Source organism: Zophobas morio, unplaced genomic scaffold (genome assembly GCF_036711695.1).
Source record: "Zophobas morio isolate AGI-343-1 ecotype UQ-CSIRO unplaced genomic scaffold, CSIRO_AGI_Zmor_V1 ptg000021l, whole genome shotgun sequence".
Lineage (NCBI taxonomy): Eukaryota > Metazoa > Arthropoda > Insecta > Coleoptera > Tenebrionidae > Zophobas > Zophobas morio.
In genome coordinates this window covers 10,875,599-10,900,945 of record NW_026972126.1, presented here as the reverse complement: position 1 = coordinate 10,900,945, position 25,347 = coordinate 10,875,599, and the positions used below count along the sequence as shown (strand labels likewise).

Genomic DNA, 25,347 nt, shown 5'->3' with positions numbered 1-25,347 from the left:
TATTTCCCCTATTCAGTTCAACTTTAATTACTACATTGTTGAATTTTTTTCTTAATTATTGTTCCGCCTTCCTAAATCGATTTCCGACAACTATACAACCCAATAATAAACCAACCCTTTTTTGTAAAACTGACAATACAAAAGTTATTTTAATTCAAAATTTTTATCATGCTCACAATTACGGAAATAAATTAAAAACAAACTAAATGACAACACCCCCGCTACAGAAAAGCCTCTAAGAAGCCCAAAAGTAGTAGAAGCATCATTGTGCTATTTAAAAAAATTTCAATCTGTACAAAAAATTGAATTACAGAAGAGAGGAAAATTGGTTTTTATAATTAAGTGAGCGTGGGTTACTCTAAAATGAAAATTGTTTCAAGTTAAAAAAAACTACAACTCCATTTTAACGAAAAACGACGGCAAATAAAACACTAGTTTAGGTTTTTAACCTCATAATTTGTCCATGTCACACAGCTTACATCATACTAATTTTTTTTGCGTTTTGAACTACCACCAAAAATCGGGGAAAAAATACAGCTGCGTTAATTTAATTTTATGGCCACGACCCGCCACTGTCTCCTGTGTACAAAAATAAGGTAGACACCTCCCGGCATTTATATTGTTATCAGCACGTTTCGGTCTCGAACGATCCAACTTCCAATACTTTACACGGGGGACATGGGGATTTAAATTTAAAAGTAAATCCGGCCTATCTCGAGCTAGGGTACCACTCGTATCAAGTTGCTTACACAAAGAATAAAATACCTTGTCGTATAAGGACACATTATAATAACAATCCAGGCATATACATATTTTAAAGGCACAACCACTTCGACAAAGGTTTCAATTTTTATTGGTGACAGAAGTAACAACTCAATCCCTTGTGGGAGACCAAAACGACAAAATTATTTATGAGAACTGACAATCAAGTTATAACATCCGTTAAAAGTATTGCTATAAATAAATAATAAATAGCATCGATCAAAAATATAATATGCACCTAGAAAATCGGCTATTTAATCTATCTATAATTACTTTAAAAAAACGTTTAGAAACGAAAACATAGATATACATATATCACAATCTCTAATTTGATAGTTGTTAATGACATTTGCCCCGTCCAAAACCATGTGCGTGCGGAAATACCGACAACACATCCTGGAATGTCTTTTGTTTTGACTATACAACCTCTTCAAACAACTTAATTAAATTGCAGGGAGGGCACACGGCCTATTCTCCCCGTTTACAACAACTGCACAATTTCAACAAGACATGATTAGTTTAATTAAATTAGCACAATAATAGAAAATCAAAGGCATTAACCTTAGCGAATAGGCGGCTGAGTTTAACCCGCCAGTTTTGAGTCAGTACGCTCCGCCCTCTGCCGACTTTGATTCAATAGGGATGATTTCTGCGCGACTTACCGGCAATTTTATCCAACAACGTCCAACAAAGCACACCACAAACACGCCTGAAGACGACGGCAACACTAACCTCCAGCAACGCCGCGTCGCAACTGACTTCGGCGTGTTGACAACCGGCTGATAATTCCATGAATGCACTCACGCCCCTCCACATGGCCGTGGAGCATGCGTGAACTTACCCCAAATATGGATTTTTCTTATTTATAAAGGTAATTTATTCAGGTGAGATGTCCATTATGCTTTGTTTGCACGGTTTGGGTCTGTTTTAATAGAACTGATTGCCGCTGGACGGATTTACGGCTGGCGGGGAATTATTCAGCAATGTTGACTAATGGGTAATTCTTCGTGTTGATGTTTTGGAATGTCAATGCTCGCGGAGCCAAGGTGTCGAACGCACCTTATTCGCAGGGTCGGACGGGCCCCCCGGTCAGGTGTAGTCGTTTTTACCGTTGCGGTGTTGCGCTTATGGTAAACGGTGGTAACGGCCGCAACAAGCAAAAACAATGCCGATTTTACGCCGCAATTGCGGCTTCGCGCGAACGGAAAAGTGCTGGAAGATGGTGATTTCGAAGAAAAAAGTGAACAGGTGGAAATGTGTGAAATGTTTTGTAGAAAACAGGAATATGTTTTGTAATCGGTTCGTTTCCAAATAAAATTTAAAATGTCTTCGGGCTAAAGATGTATTTTTTAAGAAATGTGAAAATAGTATCATCTTGAAAAACACAAGGGATGCTGGAGAAACTTTCAAATGATAATATTATTATTATTGAAAAACCGGACACAAGGTGTCCCCGAGATTCTTTCAAACTACTTCAAGAAACAAAACACAAGAGGTCCTGGAGATGCTTTCAAACTACTTCAAAACCAAAACACTGGAAAAGCCGGACAGAAAGTGTCCCTGAGAGTCCTTTAAATTACTTCAAAACATGATAAGGAATCTCCAAGATTCTCCAAACAAAAGATGTCCCCGATATTCTTTCATACTGCTTCAAAAAAAAAAACAAAACATAAGAGGTCCTGAGGTGCTTTCAAACTACTTCAAAAAAAAAACAAAACAGGTTCCCAAAATTCCTTGAAACTACTTCAAAAACAACACACAAGGAGTTCCCGGATTGTTTCAAACTACTTACTTCAAAAACAAAATACACGGGGTTTTCGAGATTCTTTTAAACAATTTCAGAAACAAAAAACATGGAGTCATGGAGATATGTTCGATCTACTTCAAAAAGCAGGCATAATGGGACCCCGAGGTTTTTCAAATTACTTCAAGTGGTCCTCGAGATGGTTTCAAACTATTTCAAACAACCAGATAGAAGGGATATCCAAGATTCTTTCAAATTCTTTCAAAGACAAGACAAGGATCCCAAGATTTTTTCAAACTACTGAGATTCCTTAAAATTACTTCAAAAACAAAACACAAGTGGTTCTCTAGTTAGTTTGAAACTACTTCCAAAACAAGATACAAGGGATTCCTGAGACACTCTCAAATTACTTACTTCAAAAACAACACGAGGAATTCCCAAGATACTTTCAAACTGCTTCAAAAACAAAACAAAAGAGGTCCCCGAAATTTGTTTAAACTACTTCATAAACAATACACAAGGGGTTCCCGAATTCTTTCATATTTCTTACTTAAGAAACACAATCCAAGGAGTCCTCGAGATTCTTTTATACAAATTGAAAAATAAAAACCACAGTGTCCTGGAGATGGTTTCAAACTAGTTCAAAAACCAGATATAACACAACCCCGAATTCTTTCAAATTACTTCAAAAACAAAACCCACAGGGGACCCCGAGATTCTTTAAAATTACTTCAAAAACAAAACACACGTGGTCCTCGAGGTTCTTTCAAATTAATTAAATATCATATGCAAGGGGCCCCGAGATTCTTTCAAGTTATGTACTTCAAAAACAAGACAAGACAAATAAAATCCCCGAAATTCTTTAAAACTACCTACTTCAAAAACGAAACCCAAGGGGTCCCCGAGATTCTTTCAAACCACTTCAAAAACAAAACACAGGAGGTTCTCAAGATGCTTTAGAACTACTCCAAATCCAGAAACAAGGGGTCTCCGAGATTCTTTCAAACTACTTCAAAAACAAAACATAAGAGATCTTGGAGATCCGTTCTAATTACTTCAAGAACAAAAGAGCTCCCCGAGATTTCTTCAAACTACTTCATAAACAATACACAAGGGATTTCCGAATTTTTTCAAACTATTTACTTCAAAAACAAAACCCAAGGAGACAAAGGATACCAAGATTCTTTCAAACTACGTCATAAAGAAACACAAGGGGTTCCCGAGATGCCTTGAAACTATGTACTTCAAAAACCAGATAGACTTTTTCAAATTACTTCAAAAATAAGAAAAGGGATCCCCAAGATTACATCAAACCATTTCAAAAACAAAATACAAGGACTCCCCTCGACCTTTTCAAATTATTTCAAAAACAAGGCACACGAGAGATAACGAGATTCTCTTTAAAATTACTTCAAAACCAAAACTCGAATGGTCCTGGGGATGCTTTCAAACTATGTACTTGAAAAACCAATTACAAAGGTTGCATGAGATTTTTTCAAATCACTTCAAAAACAAGACAAAGGATTTCAAAACACTTTCAAATTACTTCAAAAATAAAATAAAAGGGGCCGCCGAAATTCGTTTAAACTACTTCAGATACAATACACAAGAGGTTTCCGAGATTCTTTCAATCAAGTTCAAAAACAAAACCGAAGGCGTCCCTGAGATTCTTTCAAACTATTTCAAGAACAGAACACAAGGGGTCCCCGCGATGCTTTCAAACTACTTCAAAAAGAAAACGCAAGAGGTCTCCGACATTCTTTCAAATTACTTTCAAAACAAAACCCAAAAGGTCCCCGAGATTCTTTCAAACTACTTCAAAAACAAAACAGAAAGCGTTCTTGAGATCCTGTGAAACTACTTCAAAAACCAGATACAAGGAGTCCCTCAGACTTTTTGAGATTTATTATTAACGTACCGAGATTTCAACATATTTCACCATATATAAAAGTTTTAAAAGAACTTAAGCTAAATGAACAGCGTTTCTTACATTACGTAAATTTCATTAAAAAGATTCTAGAAACTCATGTTCCTGAATATCTTTTTGCTAAAATGATTAAAAGAAATGAAATAAATATAAGAGACTTAAGACATGTTGATCAACGACTCGAGATTCCTGTTCACAGAACTGCAAAGTTTCAGTCGTCTTTTTCCTACTTAGCATCACATATTAACAATAATTTTTTGATATATTTAAATGCATCCAGTTCTTGTATCAAAAAGAGAATTAAGTCTGATATTTTAAATGGTCACTACATAAATGTTAATGTTCGTCGATTTTAAGTTTGACTATGTTTGTTAGGTTGTTTTATTTATTTTACTTATTTACGTATTCTAATTGTATATTGTATGTTTAATGTGTGTAGGTATGAGTTAGAATCGTTTTAGTATCAGGGTTAGCCTCTATTCTAACTTTTTGTACGCTGCTCTAGTTGTGCAATAAACTTATTCTTATTCTTATTCTTATTCTTACTTTGTCAAATTACTTCAAAATTAAAACAAGGGATCCCCGAGATTCGTTCAAATTACTTCAAAAATAAAGCACATAGGATCCCCAAGATTCTTTCAAACTACTTCAAAAATAAAACACAATGGTCCCCAAGATTCTTTTAAACAACTTCAAAATCAGGACCCACAGGGCACTGAGAGACACAACAGGTCTACGAGATGCGTTCGAACTACTTCAAAAACCAGAAATGAGGAGACCCCTACATCCTTTCAAATTACTTCAAAAACAAGATCAACTCAAACTACATACTTCAAAAACAAAATACAAGGAGTTCCGTCGCCTTTTTCAAATTTCTTCAAAAATAGGACACACGAGGGACATCGAAATTCTTTAAAATTACTTTAAAAACAAAAGTCGAATGATCCTTGAGATGATTTCAAACTATGTACTTGAAAAACCAATTATAAAGGTTCCATAAGATTTTTTAAAATTAGTTCAAAAATAAAATAAAAGAGGCCTCCCAAAATTCGTTCAAACTACTTCAAAAACAATACACAAGGAACCTCTTCAAGAGACAGATTCTTTCAATTTAAAAAACAGAACACAAGGGGTCCCCGCGATGCTTTCAAACTACTTCAAAAACTAGACCCAAAAGGGACCCCGATATTAAAATTACTTCAAAAACAAAATACAAATACATATGTAGTTTTCGAAATGGTTGCAAACTACTTCAAAAATCACATACGAGGGGTCCCCCGGATTCTTTCAAACTACTTCAAAAACAAGACAAGGAAGGGGTTCCGAGATTATTTATTCTCTAAGCTGTCTAAAAGAAGTACTTCCAATAGTAGAAAGCTTAAATATGTTGATAAACAATCGTCCATACGAATTCATAAAACACGATGGTCCTAGAGATGCTTTCAAACTACTTCAAAAAGCAGGTAGAAGAGGTTATCGAGATTCTTTCAAATGACTTAAAAAACCAGAAACGGATCCCTGAAATTCTTTCATACTATTTCAAAGACAAAAGGCTTGGAGTTCCCGAGATTCTAACTGTAAATAATTTTACATTAAACTGGTTGAGTAATTACACTAGTTTACAACGTTTTATATCCAAAGACAAAAATAGTTGAATCTAAAGGATTTGGGTCCGGGAAATTCAAATCTGAAACCAGAAAAAATCCATCACGTCAGGTTTTTGAGATATTTATATAAACATACCCCGTATTTCTTTTCTTTTATACAACTCTTGTAACTTTTTTATTTTAAAATATATATGAACCTATAGTTCTTTGAGCAAATTTGTATCATTTTAAGAGATCATTTACGTAAATAAATAACATGAGTGTCAATTTTTCAAGCTACTACATTGTCATCAATGTTTTATTTAAAATTGTTCAAGTATTGATTTTAGAATAATTGCTTGCTTTTGATTTTTCTACGGGAAGTGATAATAAAAATATGAGGTTGGCCTCACAAACATCTTTTAAAATGATACAAATTTGCTCAAAGAAATACAGGTTTATCTTTAAGAATAAAGAAGTTACAGGGGTTGCATCAAATAAAAGCAACACCCAGTATATATTATGAACATTATGACTGAAAATTAAACATGATTAACACTAGCATTTCTTTTATTGACAGTACAGTCAGTTTCCCTTATAATAGACCAACAGTAACACATTTTCGTCCAAAAACCTTGATACCTTCTTTTTAAGCATATTTGAACAAGTCTTCCTGCTTTAAGTACTATAATTTTATCACAAACGTAACAAAACTGATTTGCACTTACTTTGCACGATCTCGAAGACATTTTTATGCGACAATGGTGCATTAACATGAATCAGTTTAACACTAACGTGAAGGTAAAAGCAAAGTTCATTATTTTGGATTTATGAAAAAACCTGACGTGATAAGGATTATCCATTTTTGGATTTGTTATCAGTAAGTAATTTGGAAGTGAAAAATATTTTTTTTATTTTTGGAAATGAAAAAAACTTTAAATTACTTCAAAAACAAAACAAAGTAGGTCCTGAAATTCATTCAAACTACTTCAAAAATGAGGCATAAGGGGTCCCCGAGATTCTTTCAAACTACTTCAGAAACAAAACAAAAGGGATTCCAGAAATTCGCTCAAACTACTTCAAAAATTAGACAGAAGTGGTCCCCGAGATTCTTTTAAACTACTTCAAAAACAAAACACAAGGAGTCCACGAGATTCTTTCACATTACTTCAAATACAAGGCAAGGGGTCTCCAAGATTCTTTCAAACTACTTTAAAACAAAACACAAGGGGTCCTCGAGATACTTGTAAACTACTTCAGAAACAAGACCCCAGGGGTCCCCGAAATTCTTCAAACTACTTCAAAGAATGAAAAGGATTCCCAAAATTCTTTCAAACTGATTTGCCTTATTCGTGGTCCATTTCCATCCTATCTGTAAGTAAATTATCTTCAAAAACCGAAAAATTCGAATTTGCCTACGTTAATTTTCAACAGTTGAATTGATTTTTAAGAAATGCTTTTCCTCAGTTTACGTAGAAAATACAATAGTCTTAATTATGAAGCTGAATGTAGAAATGAAATAATCGATGCGAGCCTAGAGGTTAATATATCACAATTTTTTGACAATATTTGTCGTATTAAACATTCCTTCCACCATAGAATTGATAGCATTTCTAAAAATCACACGTGTATGAGCTTTTTAAGGCATCGTTATGTCATGAAAAAATAGTTATGTCACTCCTATTTTCACGTCTGGGACTTGTGATAAGACTGATAACTATACAGGTGTTTGCAGTCAGTTTCTAAAATATTTGATTTCATTGTTGCTAAAGAGTCGGAATGGTTTTCTTTTTCGGTACAACACTCGGGGTACTCTTGTCGTCACGGGTGGACTTGAATTGCGGCTCTCTGCGGAATTCGCTCGTCGTAGAAGGAATTGAGTCACTTGGCGAAATCGCGACAGTGACCGTAAACCGTAAGTGGAATTTGTACAGGGGAGGGAGTGGAAGATGTATTGTGTCACTGTGTCAGTGTCAGCGCAGCCAAACGCGACTCTGGTCTCTGCTGACGAAGAGCAGTCTTTAATAGCGGTTGTCTCTTCTATACTCGACAATGTTGGTAGCCAATGAGCCCGTTTTAGGGTAGTCCCTGGAAAGGGTACTACTACTACATATTTACGCTACGACATGATTTTTGCAATGACACATCTACTTTAACTAATTTAACGGAATATTATTGGATGGATTCCATATTCCGCATTCTTCAAGAGCTTTCGATAAGGTAAACTATGGGTTATCAATGTCTAAATTGAGAAAATTACAGTTTAACAACAATGCTGTTAATTGGTTAACATAACTTGTTAAGTCATCTAAGTGTCAAGTCAAAACCTATTTAGGCAGGGGTCACACGAGATGCTATCAATAAACTTGCACACAGTTTTCGTGACTGATTTTTGAGGTATTGTATTAACACGAAACTGGTGAATCTTTGTTACTTAACAGTTCTCATCAAAGTACCAATTTAATCATTACCATGGGAGGTCCTATATGTGGCGTGTGAATGGTGTTGTGCACGAAATTCTTAAATTTTATCACAGTGTCACAGTTTACTCACAATGCACAGTTACTAATAGTACAAAAATTAGTTTAATATCGATTGTACTAGAACAGTCGTGACGTTCTAGATTATAATAACCGTGTCCAAGATTTCTTTATAATGCGTTCGTGCTTCTGCAGCGGCGAGATCAACGCATCGGGGATAACCTTATTATTATTATGTTGCAGTGAACCAAATCAAAATAAACATGCCATTGAACGTAAATTATTAGCCGTGACAGAATTTTTGGGAACAGAACATACTAGAATTATCTAATAGTTAATGTATAAATAAGTATGTGGTTTCGACGAGGTCAACGGTTCAAATCTGAAACAAAGTCGATTTTCGTATTTTAAAGGAAATTGTTAAATTAACTATTTAAAATTTATTCGATTTAGAATTTTCTCTCAAGTTAATATTGTAATAAACAGACCTTACATGAGGACAAATGAAAATGGGAACCCTCAGTCCCCAACAAAACACGAAATTAAACATTCGTCACAATGATAGAAAATTTATGAAAATCATAAGTTTTAATTGAACATAAACACTTTGCTGCGTTAAAACGTTAATTATCCTTCAAGCCAGAAGCTCGCAGCAAGCTCGAATTCGAGGCAACAAGAGGTATAGTCGTTTTTACCGTTCTGATGAGTAGCACTTGTGGTAAGCGGTGGTAATCCTGACAAGAAGCAAAAACAATAATTGCGGATTTTGTAACAGTTATCTCTTTTCACGAGCGCGGCGGCGGCGTATCTCGGTACGCAGCAGGGCCGCCGCCGATATGAATGATTAATGGACTAATGGCGGACTAATTAGTCCCGATGGACCGCTCTGGAATCAAAACGCCTTTACGGCGGGACCTCCAATTGACATTAATTTTGGTACGTGCCGCTTTATGTACCGCTTGTATAAAGTGAACCGTAATTAATTTTAAAGGATCTGGAGGACTCGCAATAAAATGTTTGGATACGTAGTTACGATGTGCGGTTGATTGTAATTATTTGCCATTTACAGTTTTACGCAAAGGAGGTAAAACTGTGTGAAGTAAGGTGGAATTGAGGGAATTGAAGGGTCCTAACTTTTAAGCAAACGTAATTCGGCTTAAACAACTGTGTAGTACATGTCACCAGGATCTAACCTAAGCCCCTGATTGTTTTTACTTTTTATAAGCGATTTGAAAGAAAGACCAAAACGAAAAAAACTAGATGATGTCTCAACAAATTAGAGACTGCAACAATTTATTTTTTTTAATAAATAAATAACGGCTGTGCTAACTTTCCAGCGCTAGATTTAATTTAACTTGTAAAGATTCATCAATAAAGAATTACCAATAAAAAATAAAATAGTCAATTAAAGTTTTTAACCTAGGATACGTCCACTCATTTTATTTTATGCAAATAATAACAAATACCGCCTCAAGTAATTAATCAGTAGTCACTAATCGAAAATATGATTAAATCTAGCGCATCACGTTTCAAGAAAACTAATTTGTTTTTGTAAATATTTACTTTGGTTTTGGAATGATTTTAATCGCAATTCATAGGCACTCGGTATAATAATACACACAAGAAAAACTAAATTAGTAAATAAAAAGGGTACGTAAACTCGCATGGAATGTTCATTTCTTATTCATATGAACTGCAGCATTAGCCTTCGGCTAACATGCCAAACTTTCATATCGTAAAAAATTTCATTAAACTAACAAAAATTTTTTCACTTGTATTATGTATGCGCGTATTTCGGTTAAAATTGTGTTTATAGCGTGGTTCGTATCAAGTTAAACCTTGCGTCACTTTCCCCCTAAAAACCACAATTTCTCCGACTTTAATTATGCAAGTCACCACACAATATTGGTCGGGGTAAACAATAGAGATATTATATTTGAGATAAGAACAAAACATTTGCTCATTACTGGTAGAAATTTCCCGAGATGTCTGACATTATACAGCTGGACATTTTTTGACCCTTTAGCTTTCACTTTTAAATAAAGAATCTTACGCGATGACGAGCATATTTCAAGGAAACCAGACTGTGAAACTTTAAATGGTTGTTTATTTGTTGTTAAAGCTTAACCACACTTTGAAGATCGACGAAATAGATTAAAATCTGGTATTTTTCAATAATTGTTCTTTGTTTTGAAAAAATTAAACATTATTTTGTCAAAATACCTACCACTGGGGAAAATTTCTTCTTTACTTTCATTCCATAAAATATCTTTTTATTAAATGTCTATATTTAATAAATATGGTATGCCACTTTGTTGGTTACTTGAACTTTGTAAATTCAAAATAATTATATTCATAAAAACACACTAATTAATTGAGCAGTAGTTTATGGATCCCACGCAGCAATTTTGTTCTCCCGACCTACAATTTAAATTCCGCCAAGAATCTTGTGAGAATTAATTTTAATATAGACTATCTGTTAATTAATTAGTAACTTTAGAAATTTATAATATTAAAATATATCTCACCGAAAATTTTTCGTTATGTCGTAATTTTTTAATACCGTTACACCTACTTTTTTTCTGCAAAATGTCATATTTACTAATAAGTTTTTTAACGATGCACCAAGAGCAAATTAGGTAAAACATCGAAGTCACTCAATGCAAGAAATAACACAAGGTTTTCTGTCCAGTACGAAAGGAACACAGCGTGAAATTTCGTGCGATGGATTTTTCAGGATTTTCAGGATTTTTTCTCATATCTCACATTTCGCATCTCCCATAGCTAATATCTCTCGTATCTCTCACATCTGACGTCATTTCTCACGTTTTAAATTTTTCATATTGCCCATTTCTCACATTTCCTATTTCTCACGGTACTAATTTCTCACGTTTCTCGTCTCTCGCATTTCCCATTGCTCCTTGTTTTTCATTTTTTCTCGTTTCTCATTTCGCATATTTCTCGCGTTTCCCTTTTTTTTTCATTTTTCGTATGTCCCGTTTTTCAGATTTCTTATTTCCCATTTCCCACATTTCATGTTTTTCACATTTCCCATTTCTCACTTTCCCATCTGTCACGTTTCCAATTTCACACATTTCAAAATTCTTACATTTCTCATTTTCCATATTTCCCGTTTATCACATTTCTCACTTCTCCTCATTGCTTGTTTCACATATTTCAATTACCGTTTCGCACATCTCATTTCGTTTTTCTCATTTCACTTTTCGCATTTCGCACATGTCAAATCTCATTTCGCACATCACATTTTTTACTTTGCAAATCTCATTTCTCATTTCATACTTCCCGTTTCCGATTTCTCATATTTCACTTCTAGTAATTCTCATTTCACATACCTATATTATCATTTCGAACATTTCAACTCTCATTTCGTACATCTCAATGCTCATTTCACACATCTTATTTTACATCTGGCATATCTCACTTGTTATATTTCATTTTGCAATTCTCATTCCACACATCCCATTTCTTATTTCTGATTTCGCATTTGTCATCTCTGATTTTGCACTTCTCATTTCCCACATTTCCAATTTGTCACATATTCCGTTTTTCACATTTCCCATTTTTTACATTGCTTATTTCCCATTTCCTGCATTTCCTATTTCTCACACTTCTCACATTGCCCATTTCTCATGTTCCCATTTGCCACGTTTCCCATTTCGCATATTCCTCATTACTCACATTTCTCATTTCTCGCATTTCTCATTTCTCGCATTTCTCATTCCTCGCATTTCTCATTCTCGTAATTCTCATTTCTCGCATTTCTCATTTTTCACATTTCTCATTTCTCACCTTTCTTATTTCTCGCATTTCTCGTTTCTCACATTTCCCGTTTATTAAACTGCCCATTTCCCCTCATTCTTTATTTCACACATCTCATTTCGCAAATATCAGTTCTCATTTCGCACGTTTTGTCTCAATTCCCACATCTCAGTTTTCATTTCGCACATCTCATTTCTCTTTTCGCATATTTCAATTTTTACTTCGCACATCTCATTTCTCATTTCTCACGACTTAGTTCTCATTTCACACGTTTCACCTTATGTCCTACAGCTAATTTCTCATTTGGCATTTCTCATTTCCAATTTTACACATCTCAATTCGCTTTGGCACATTCCAATTCTCATTTCACACATCTCAGTTCTCGTTTCGCACATCTCATTTCTCACTTCGCACATCTCAATTCTCATTTCGCACACTTCAATTTTCATTTCGCACATCTCAGTTCTCGTTTCGCACATCTCGTTTCTTATTTCGCATTGGTCATTTCGCACATCCCATTTTTTTTGCACATCTCATTTCTCATTTCGCACATCTCGTTTCTTATTTGGTACATCTCATTTTTCATTTCGCACATATGTATCATTTCTCATTTTTCACGTCTAAGTTCTCATTTTGCACGATTCAGCCAATGTCCCACAACTAATTTCTTATTTCACAATCATTTCTCATTTCCCATTTCACACATCTAATTCCCCATTTCGCATTTCTCATTTTGCCCATCTCATCTCTCGTTTCGTACGTCTTATTTCCCATATTTCCAGATTCTCACATGTGCCGTTTTTCACATTTCCCATTTCTCATGTTACTCATTTCTCACTTTCTCTGTGCTCCTATTTTCCCATTTCGTACATTTCTCATGTCCCACATTTCCCATTCTTATGCTATTCTATTCTATTCTATTAATATTCATTTCTCTCATTTTTCACACTTCCGATTTGTCACACTCCCCATTTCTCACATTTCCCATTTTCTACACTGCTTATTTCCTATTTCCCACATTTCCTATTTCTCACATTTCCCACGTTACCCATTTCTCGCATTTCCATTTGCCACGTTGTCCATTTCGCATATTCCCCAGTTCTCACATTTCTGATTTCTCATATTTCTTATTTCCCACACTTCTCTTTTGTCGTGTTTCTCATTTCACTCATGTCTCATTTCTCCTATTTCTCATTTCTCGCAATTCTCATTTCTCATATTTCTCATTTCTCACCTTTCTTATTTCTCACATTTCTCGTTTCTCACATTTCCCGTTTATGAAATTGCTTATTTTCTCTCATTTTTTTTCACACATCTCAGTTCTCATTTCGCACGTTTTATTTCAATTCGCCCATCTCAGTTCTCATTTCTCTTTTTGCACTTCGCAGTTCTCATTTTGCACATCTCATCCCTCGTTTCGAACGTCTCATTTCCCACATTTCCAGTTTCTCACATATTCCGTTTTTCACATTTGCGATTTCTCACGTAACTCATGTCTCACGTTTCTCGTTTCTCACATTTCTCATTTCTCATATTTCTCATTGTTCCTCGTTTCCCATTTCGCATATTCCTCAGTTCTCACATTTCTGATTTCTTATATTACTCATTTCCCACATTTCTCATTTCTCATTTCCCATATTTCTCATTTTTCGCATTTCTCATTTCTCGCATTTAATAATAATAATTTTTATTGAACCAATTTAAAAAAAATAAATGAAAAGCATTGGTACAAAAGGTAGGTACAGCAAAAAAATTTCTCGTTTTTCATCTTTCTTATTTCTCGCATTTCTTGCTTCTCACATTTCCCGTTTATCAAATTGCTCATTTCCCCTCATTTTTTGTTTCACACATTTGATTTCTCATTTTGCAAGTTTTATTTCAATTCACACATCGCAGTTCTCATTTCGCACATCTCATTTCTCATTTCTCACGTCTCAGTTCTCATTTCACATCTTATGTCCCACATCTAATTTCTCATTTCGCATTTCTTATTTCCAATTTCGCATATCTCAATTAGCATTTCGCACATTTAAATTCTCATTTTACACATCTGCACATCTAAATTTTAATTTCGCACATCTCCTTTCTCATTTCGCACATCTCAGTTCTTATTTCGCACATCTCATTTCTCATTTCGCACGTTTCAGTTCTAATTTCTCACATTTCAATTCTCGTTTCGTACATCTAATTTCTCACATTTCTCATTTCGCACATAACATTTTTCATTTCGCACATCTCAATTCTCCTTTCGCACATCTCATTTTTCATTTTGCACATATCATTTCTCATTTCTCACGTCTCTATTCTCATTTTGTACGTTTCACCGTATGTCCCACAGCTAATTTCTTATTTCGCATCTCATTTCTCATTTCCAATTTCACACGTCTCATTTCGCATTTCTCATTTCGCAAATCCCATCTCTAATTTCACACATCTTATTTCTTGTTTTCCATGTACTAATTCTTATTTCGCACATCTCATTTAGCATTGCTCACGTCTCAGTTCTCATTTCGCACGTTTCACTTTATGTCTCACAGTTAATTTCTTATTTCGCATATCTCATTTCTCATATCGCATTTCGCACATCTCAATTCGCATTTCGCCCATCTCAATACGCATTTCGCACATCTCAGTTCTCTTTCGCACATCTCATTTCTCATTTCGCACGTTTCAGTTCTCATTTCGTACATTCCATCTCATTTCATTATATGAATTTAAATAAATTATATGATAATTTATAATTTCGCACATCTCATTTCTCACATTTCCCACTATTCTCATTTATCACTTTCCCAAGCATTGCAAATCATTGCTATTCTAACCCTAAGCAGTTTATTAAGGGCTTCCAATAACCGCTTTTGGTACCTATTATAACTTCCTTTAAATAAACAAGGGAGCAATTACTATAGACTTTGCTAGGTTATTAATATTTGTCATGAAACTAATCGAAAAGTACAAAACCGTTTTAAACATTTTATTACAATGAACTGAAAAACGAAGATTAACATCAAATTATGCATTTATATAATAATGGCTTATTATATGAATATACCTATTGATTCACGTTTTACATTACATTCGCTTTCAAATTGTTACAATATTGACTTTAAACACAAATTAAAGCCACTTTTTACTCCCCGAGCGTAAGCAAAGGAAGTATTGTAATCGAGTCCGTCGGCCGACTCTCTACTTTTACGTTTTCTCGATCTTTCATGACTCCTAGAAGACGAAGAAATAGGTCTCCCATTTCCGTCTGTCTGTCCGTCTGTCCGTCCGTCTGTCCGTCCGTCTGTCCGTCCGTCTGTCCGTCTGTCTGTCCGTCTGTCCGTCTGTCCGTCTGTCCGTCTGTCTGTCTGTCCGTCTGTCCGTCTGTCCGTCTGTCCGTCTGTCCGTCTGTCCGTCTGTCCGTCTGTCCGTCTGTCCGTCTGTATGCCGTCCCGGATTTTTATTAGACAGATAATCTCCGAAAGTACTGGACCGATTGTTGTGAAATTTTGTACTTATATTAGGAATATCATGTAGATGGTAAAACGCTAACCAAAATTTGTCTAATCATCCCCACCACTAATGCGATGACGTCACTTCAAAATTGTACATAGTAAATGGGTCTTAAATTGTATAAAATAACATAGTCCTACACATGTAGTTTACGACCCCGAATTGAGTTTTTACCCGAAACGTCCAGATTTTTGGAAAAATAATCAAAATTATTAAACAACATTTTGCAATTTAATTTTGAAACTGCTAACCCGAATGTTTTGAAATGTTGCAGATGTTTTAAGGCTCTAAAGAGCATCATAAATCTTTAGTTAAAATATATTTGGTTATCCCCTCCAAAAACTTGATGACGTCAGCTCAAAAGTTTACCGAATAAATCCTATCTAAAATGCACAAAATATGATGCGTCTGTACTTGTGGTATATCACTCCATTCATATTTTTTGGATTTGCATATACAGGGTGGCTCAAAAAAATTAATGAATGCGCAAAATTTATTTTATTGATTTAATCAGGAATTACAAAACCAAATGCTTTAAAATCTTGAAGATGTTTTAAAATTATCATAAGCATGGTAAATTTTTGATCAAAATGTATTTGGTCGTCCCCCCTAAAAAGTTTATGACGTCACCACAAAATTTTGCTGAATAAATCCTATTTAAAATGTACAAAATATGATGAGTCTGTACTTCTGATTTATCATTCTAATCATATTTTTTGGATTTGCATATACAGGGTGACTCAAAAAAATTAATGAATGCGTCAATTTATTTTATTGATTTAATCAGGAATTACAGAACCGAATGCTGTGAAATCTTGGAGATATTTTAAAGTTATCATAAGCATGGTAAATTTTTTATCAAAATTTATTTGCTCATCCCCCCCTAAAAAAATTGATGGCGTCACCCTAAAATTTGGTAAATAAATCCTATCTAAAATGTGAAAAATATGATGAGTCTGTACTTGTGATTTATCATTCCATTCATATTTTTTCGATTTGCATATACAGAGTGACTGAAAAAAATTAATGAATGCGTCAATTTATTTTATTGATTTAATCAGGAATTACAGAACCGAATTAGTAATTAATAATTTATTATCCAACGGGCAGAAGCCCATCTAGGAAAAAATAGTACATGTGTTTCTAGCTACATAATCACATAAATAGTAATATAGTACAGATACTTTAAGAGTAGACATAAACATTAAAATGAAGAAAGAAATAAAATCTTACAACGGATCAACAAACTAAAAATTAAATAACAAAAATTTACATTTATCAGAGAATTGATGCAATGTCATACCGAACAAATCCAGAGACTGTCTATATTTATTATATAACCGTTGCATGTGAACTAATGGGGAGTAAAAATGTTGATTTGATTTAACTATATTACAGTGGAAAAGCATAGGTTGTCTTACATTATTTGATCTGGGCACTAATATATGTTTGTATTCTAGTAAAGCGCCATCTTGTATGATATTGTGAAAAATTTTGAATAAAAACATAAGTAAATAATAGTCTCTTCTTGCAGATAGTGGTACTAAGTTTAATTGCCGCAAAAGTATATCATGAAGATAATGTAGTGTTGGATATGCACCATATTTTTTAAAATAAAGATATTTAGTAAACTTTAGTTGTACTCGTTCTAAATATGTTATCTGGACAATATAATAAGGACTCCAGACAACTGAGTTGTATTCTAAGATGGATCTTACATATGAGTTATAGAATGCTTTGAAATCTTGGAGATGTTTTAAAGTTATTATAAGCATGGTAAATTTTTTATCAAAATGTATTTGCTCATCTCCCCTAAAAAATTGATGACGTCACACCAAAATTTTGCTGAATAAATCCTATCTAAAATGTACAAAATATGATGAGTCTGTACTTGTGATTTATCATTCCATTCATATTTTTGGATTTGCATATACAGGGTGACTCAAAAAAATTAATGAATGCGTGAATTTATTTTATCGATTTAATCAGGAATTACAAAACCGAATGCTTTGAAATCTTGGAGATATTTTAAAGTTATTATACGCATGGTAAACTTTTGTTCAAAATGTATTTGTTCATCCCTCCTAACAAAATTGATGACGTCACCCTTAAATTTTGCTGAATAAATCCTATCTAAAATGCAAAAAATATGATGAGTTTGTACTTGTGATTTATCATTCCATTCATATTTTTTAGATTTTCTTAAGAGGTGGCTCAAAAAAATTAATGAAGTCAATTTATTTTATTGATTAAATTAAAGGCAACACTTATTATTAGTATTACATTGGATCAACCCAATTTGGTAGACACAAAATTTTTTAAAGTAAAAACTCGGTTGAAACATAAGGGTAGCACGCTTATTTACATCGACTTTAACATTACAGACGTGCATTTGTTTTATGCGCTGACTAGGTTCCGCGAATGTGGAATAGACATGTTTATAATCAACCAATTGTGAATCCCACCGTCAAAAATTAAAATAAAACCCAATGTTTTATATAATAAGCGGAAGTCGAAGCAATAAAACCGATGGTCGTTTTGTTTACAGTTTCTCTGTTTGACTCTCACGTATGCTGTTACGCTTGTCATCTTAAATTAAGAATGCTTATACATACACGATTTTCAGTTCCCTCTCATATTACACACCGGCGCCGTATACGTGAGTAAATTGTTTCGTTATTTTATTGATTATAACAAATCAATATTCAAAACGACCCAATTCATTTTCCCGAAAATTTGGGAATACAGTAATTTTATTCTTAGTATTGCACTACATCTATCCCAACTGATATACATGTCCTTGCAAAAATGTTGATGACGTCATCGCAATTTTTTTTAAATTCCCACTACAAAAATGTAATGAGAAAAAAAACACAATAGGCATGCAGTCGTCAAGTTTCCGACAGCGAGGGAAGTACTGTCTAAACTCTTTAGACCAATTTTTTTGATGCGTATTAAGTTATCTACTCTTTCGATTCGTAACACATCAGCTTAAGTACTGCATGATATAGAATATTTATTATTTATAAATATCAATTTGCATTTAATGAAACTCATTTATTTTTAGTCAAAACTGTCACCTTTACGTTGGTATCGTAGTTTTTGTTGAAAATTATTTGTAATAAAACAAATAAATGAAATAAAATTTAACAATAATGTATATACAAATTCATAGAATGCCTATTATTACTAGGTATGTTATTATAACAGCTTTCATTATAACGTCGCCCTTGTACCTGTAATATACTATTATGCCAATTTCTCTGACATTTAGTTCAAAGTTTGTCCCGGCAAATAATACAAACGGGGAATAAAATATGCATGAAATAAATATCGACAATCGTAAAAGTAACATTCAAACGTGTAATTATTTTGTACCTAATTGTAATGAATCAATTATTCTAATTACGACTTTAATTTCTTTCCTTTTTTCCACAACGTTCTCTGTAATCGAATTTCGTTTGCTATATTGACCCCGTCGCTACCCTTGCCAACGGTAGTTTATTACTTATTAGACCGGCTTATCTTTAGCGGCATTACTTTAAGATGCTAATTGTTCGCAAACTAGCGGTTTGGGAAAAGTCAAAATCATACAATCACTTTATTCCTTGCCACGCTATACACTATTTATAAAACAAAAGGTTTCCGTTTTCTTGCGAAAAGTGGACGACACGGCGGTTTGCGGGCGGTCATAATCTAAAGCAGGGTTGCGAAATAGGGGTTGCTAACCCCAAAGGAGCTGTGTGGTTTTGGAGGGTCGAAGAAATTAAAAATAGTAAGGCCTACGGATAAATCTCAATAAAAAACAAAGTTACGCAACAGAATTTCAAGGCAATTTTAGTAGGGCACCGTACGAGGCAATTATAAGTTTGTTGGGCGAAAATAATCAATTTGCTGGCAACATAATTGCGAAAAATATCATACTTGTTAATGAAATGTTTAATGAGTGTCGTGTTATTTAAATTGGCATGTCCTAATTCAATATTTTAAGGTAAATATTAGATCTGGACTGTTGATCATACGGACGTTATTTTTCCAAATGTAACCCCTAGAAGGTACGAAATTTTCATAGCTTTCTATGCTGTAAAAAATTATGAACTTCCAGGTTCCACAACGTTAAGATAAAATTTAAAAAATCAATATGTCGGGGGTAAAAAATAAAGGCGGATTCATAACCCATAAATACAAAAATATACAATACTTCTAAAATACATACAAAATTTGGCATCAGTCAACGCCAAAGATTATGTCGACAGTCCTAATTACAGATCACCCCTATGGGATCGATGTCTCTGATCAAGTCAATCGAGTTCGTCTCATTTCCTGCGTTACGTTATGTTACGTTGAGTTACTCGATTCACGCACTACAACCAACGGGATTAATTCCTCAATGGTTATATGTCAACATCCACTTAAACGACTAGTCCGACGACAAAACGATTCATAAAATAATTTTTAAAACTATACTTTCTTAAGCTATGGAATTCTTTTCTGTCGAACCTTCAAAAATTGGTCTAAAGTTATTTAGACCTCTAAATTACCCCTAAAAACAAATCGATTTTTTTAGTTCAATACAATACATATATATATAAAAACAGACAAACGAAAACGAGGAATAATTCTGAGAATGACTAAAGTTGGCCGTGCAGTCATTTTTGTGCTAATTTCAGGGCCGGTTGCATAAACGCAAATCAAATTTAATCTCTGATTAAGAACAATTGTAACTATGATAATAACAATCGTTACTATGGAGTTAATCAGAGATTAACTTTGATTTGCGTTTATGCAACCGGCCCTCAGTCGTGTTATGGGTCGTCATAACAAAATTTATGACAAATTTAAAGACTTAAATAATTAATATGCAAAAATAAAATAATTGTACTTATGTTGTTCTTGGACTGGGTAAATAGAATTTATCCACGGTTCAAAATTGTTCTTAAGAGTAATAATAAGAAGAGTACTTACTAATTAATAATTAAATATTATTAATTTATTACAAGTAAACTGCAAAGAGTTTTCCTACAAAAACGAAATCACAAAGAAGAATGAATCATCGCGCACGACAACAGGTTGTTTTTTTTGTGACTCGAGCTACGCGAACAGAGGCCACTTTTTTCTAACAGTTGCATTCAGTTTTGATTTCGGACGATGGGATCTACGATGGAACATCATTTGGGCGTAAGACTAGTGCGTTTTCGCCCATTTTTCATTAACAAATGTTAATGAAAATGTGCTGTGTTCGCGAAAATGTTGAATTAGTGCTGTAAACACGAAACAAAGTGCGCATTTTGGGGAAGATTACTTATTTTCCAGGAAGGCTCGAAAAGTAGGTAATTACTTCAGATTTAATTTAGTGGGTTCCGTAATTTGTGCAAATAAATGTTAATCGGTTCGACGAATCTCTAAATTTTTGGGAAAATTTTGAAAACGTTTTCACTAATCGAAATGGGTGATTTTTCTGCCAAAAGGGATTTTCTCGTTTTCAGCTGTCGTGGTAATTTTTTCACTTCGCCGGGTCGATGTAAAAGTTGAAATTTTCTGTAAACTTTTTAATTATCATTAATCATAATATGTATATTCCCGAAATCATTTTTTATAAAATATCTAAGAAATTGGATTTATTTGATTGTACTTCAGTGGCGAATGAAGCTTTGTCTAAATAATTTTGGGCCAATTCTTTTTATTAATTTTAAAATTTTGAATAATCTGGTGACATTTTTATGATTAAGATCTCATTTTATTCATTAATTCACTTCATTATTTCCAATAATTTATAATTAACTCCAAAATTATTAATAAATTTAGTGTAGCCGCAGTGACGTCACGAAAATGTCGATTCTTGTTTTCCACTTTAAATGAAAATGAATGAGATTTTCTCTTATGTATAATTGTTACTTTACTGGTTAACAATAAATAAGTGGAATTTCACAAATTTCAAAGTAGAGTGATAATAACTGGTTTTGTCTGATTGTACTTCAAAAGTGAATGAACATTTTGCTGACTTTTCTATGATTAAGAGGCCCTTTTATTCATAATTTATTCACTTCGTTATTTCCAATAATTTATAATTAGCTCCAAAATTATTAATAAAAGTGCCGATTCATCTTTTCCAGTGAAAATCAAAATGATGGCATTTTCTGTTGTCTATAATTGTTATTTTACTAATTAACAATAAATAAGTGCTATTTCGGGTTAAATATTGTAATAAATTTGAAGCAGAATGATATTTTACAAAAAAAAAAGAATAAAATTCAGGAAATTAATTTTATAATTATGATTTATTTAAGAAACCTGATTTATTTAGCTGTACTTCAATGGCGAAAAAAACTTTGTATTATCCGTTCACGATCTTTATATAGTAGGGTTAGCCACGAAAATCTAGTGAGTTTGTTGGTATTCAGTGCAGAAGAATAAAAGTTCCCTGAAATTTTTTCGTTAGATTATGTTTTATTAAATTTAAGGTTAAAAAGTATGCCAGAAATATAAACATTGTTTCCGACACTTTCAGTTTTCAGTAGCAATGACCAAGTTAACGGTATCCATTTCTTAAAAAGCATAAAACTTTACGCTATTTAAAACAGTTATTCGGATTTTTGTAAGTGTTTATTTCATATGTAAGGAACAAACATTAAAATTTCATTTAAACATTGTTTTTATATGAATGGGGGTTCTACATCCGACTATTGTCGCATGCCACATTTTTATAGCATCTCATCTTTAATTCTCAATCATCAGTTCGTTCTGCTCGCCCACTCTTCTTAGAAATGGAAATTTCGACCTTTCTGAAAGGCCTCTTTCCATATCTTCCAACTTCTTTTTTCACTTTTCTAAGATTACTAAAAGGTTTGGTTAAAGACAACAACCTTGCTCTAGTGCTTTAATGGGTTTAGCTCTTCTGAAACATTTTTCCGGCCTTAAATTTTATGATTTATCTATATAGCTATTACTAATGCTTACGTAAGTGCTCTTTATTTGCTTTTACTAAGTACTTCCAAACGCTTATCAATAAGAACGTTACTATACGCCTTCTCCAGGTCCATGAAGAGTTACAAAAAAAATGAAAATGCTTAAAATTTGGTGCAAAGTAACAACGTGGATGATCTAACTAAAATTATACTTATTTTGTTGTACGTCAGGTAGTTTTTCACATACTACCTTGGTAAATTTAGAACGAAAGATGCGTAAAAATATCATCCCCCGACAAGCTACAATTCACTCCATTTCCATTATTTCACTATGAAAATCTGTATCATCGCCGTTATTTTCAAATTCAGATTCTGAATCAGATTCACCTAGCGAAATAATGAAAGGAGGTATAGATTCGTACGAAAAATTTCCCATATTTTTTCTCAATCTGCCAAAATAGGTTTTTCACAACGTTTACAAATATTTTGCCACATGCTTGGAGTACATTTAGAAAGCGCCTCAAGCCATAAATTCTCCACCCTATTTTTTAATGAAGGTTGAGAATTTATATGCTTGTTGTAATAGTTCTTATAAAATCCCCACGCCATTTCAATTGGATTATATTGACAATGGTATGGAGGTAATCTAAGAACTTCATGGCCACTTTCTCTTAATGTCTCGTCTACCAAATATTTTTTTTTTCTATTGTTTCTGAAGGGTTTAATTAAATCCCTCAACTGTTTCTTCGAAAATTTTTTGTCAAATTCAACACTATGTTTAAAGAGCCATTCCTGCATTTCACATTTTTTACTAGAAAAAGTGGGTGGTTTATCCAACTGAACCGAATGATACGGTGCATTGTCTAAAATCACCACACATTTTTGGTTCAACTTTGCCAAAGCAGGAATGAGCTGATTAACCACCCTATTTTGAAAAATTGTCCCACCCATCGTTTTATGATAGTCTCCATCGTTATTTTTTGAATTTAAAAAATTGTTACAACCATCCAAGAACCCCGTTGAACAACCCGCGTGGAGAATAGTAATCCTTGATCCTTCACTTTTGATTTTGTTGGGATTGCTTTTTAGATCAGTATTGTGCACCCAGCGACGAATGGACGAATCATTTTGATAGATCCATGTTTCATCCAAATACACGAAAGTAAATTTTTCACAAAAATTTAGCAACTGTAAATATGTTCTCAAAAAAGTAATTTTGGCTGCAACGACATGTTTTTGTTCACATAGAATTTTGCGACCATTTAGTTCCCTGTGTTTATAACCCACTGACTTAAGAATTTTATATAATGTGGTTCGCCCCTCTTTAAATTCCAACTGTTCCCTAGAATATGCCAAAAGAGTATCTACAGTGAAATATTCGTTTTTATTCATTAAGTTGCCAAATTTGTCGTTGCAGGTCTTTCCAAAACATGTAATTTGTAAATAAATCTGTTGGTTTTCGCTTGCCAGATAGCGATGTTTCTAAATTTTCGTCCCCTGTTGATAAAATTTTCGCCACAGTTGATGTTCCCACCTATGAGAAAAAAAAATTAAAAATATTTCACAGCCTATTTTTACATTACAGAAAATATGTTCGAGACCCTCATAGTTACTTCTTCGAAAGAAAGATCGGGCCTGTCTTTTCGAAACTGCAAAAAACATCTTTTTATTGCAATTGTTTGTTGCAGTAAAACTATTTTAGGCATTTTCTTTTTAAATAATGTCGCAATGATCTGTGAATCTGCCACAGTGAGACATTATCTATGCTGACAAAATTAAAACATTTGTTTGCTCCATTAAGAAAATGCGTCTAATAATTCTGATCTAATAAATGAAGTAGAAAAGTGGCAATCCAGCTCAAAGCAAATGTCAATCAGACTACTGACAGACAAAAAACTAAATCATTAAATCAGTTTATCCAACTTAAAGAAAAAATATCAAAGCTTACTTTACTATATGTATAGAGATCGTGAATGGATAATAGGAATAATTTTGGATTTTTTTTATTATTTTAGAGCCGTTACGATTAAGATCTCAATTTATTCAGTAATTCAGGTCATTACATCTAACAATTTATAATTAATAAGCATTCACGTTCGGTAGAAGTAACTGATAGAAACTTTTCTGTGGTTAAGTTGCAATCTTAAGATCACTAGAAATTTAAGATTGGCATCAACTGTCTAATTTTCTAATTCAAATGTCAAATCTGAATTGTGTGGAAAAAAACGAAGTTTTTCTAATTTCAACACGCTTCGTTTCTAGAAAATCCTTAAATACAGCGTGGAAACAGTTTCCATAAAAGTAATCACGAGAAAGCTCATTTTAAAGGAAAAGAAACAAGAAATATTTCGTGGTTTTCAAAAAATTGGGTAAAACGGAAACAGTTAAACTGGTGGCAGAAATATTCTCCGTAAAGTTCGCTAGTGTTGTCGAGTGTTTTTCGAATTTTAAAATAATACAGATACAGCGGCGCTTGTGCCGTTAATATTATAATCAGAATCAGAAAGACGACTGCGCAGATTTATATACCTACATGCTTTGTTGGTTCCGTTCTACAATTGGTTTTTAAGTTTTATATAATCGTTATTGTTTTGTAAGAGGTAAAACACTTGGCTTTGAAAATAATTGTACATAATACACGTATAAATTTAGGTTTCCGAAGGCG

General features: G+C 33.4%; 1 long non-coding RNA gene across 1 annotated transcript in view; it reads right to left on the bottom strand.

Annotated features, from left to right (window-relative positions):
* The window catches only part of LOC135133234 (uncharacterized), a 149,666-nt gene extending 148,140 nt beyond the window's left edge, over positions 1–1,526 (bottom strand). Inside the window, exon 1 of the long non-coding RNA XR_010281157.1 lies at positions 1,425–1,526. This is a non-coding gene — a long non-coding RNA (uncharacterized LOC135133234). The remainder of the gene's footprint in view (positions 1–1,424) is intronic.
* Positions 1,527–25,347: the final 23,821 nt, after the last annotated feature.